A 451-nucleotide genomic window follows, 5' to 3' on the forward strand; every position below is an offset into this window, starting at 1 on the left:
GATCTACTACCAGCTAGTCCATCATCAACCAACGACAACTTATCAATGATCTACTAGCAGCTAGTCCATCATCAATCAATGACAACATAGATGCATATACGAACTATATTCCCATACAGAAAATTAACCCTACAATAATTTTCTATATGGGACTAAGATCCGTATTTCACATAAGAATGAGTTGTTACACTCAGCCTTACGCTATTTAGGTAGACATCTAATGTCAATCACATCCAATGTGACTCTTAGATCCTTTTATGAGACTATGATATCGAATACCATTGCATACTCGTCTCGTATGTACCATTAAGTCTCAAGTCAAACCTGACGACTTAACCTAAGGTAAACCATATTCAAGCTGTGGGAACCACGATTTTCCACCCTGCCTACAAAGATAATCCGGCACGCTCAGCTTTGGCATGACCCGTGTTACGGACGATCGATGCCTTGA

The sequence above is a fragment of the Tarenaya hassleriana genome, unplaced genomic scaffold (assembly GCF_000463585.1).
Source record: "Tarenaya hassleriana unplaced genomic scaffold, ASM46358v1 Cleome56, whole genome shotgun sequence".
NCBI lineage: Eukaryota > Viridiplantae > Streptophyta > Magnoliopsida > Brassicales > Cleomaceae > Tarenaya > Tarenaya hassleriana.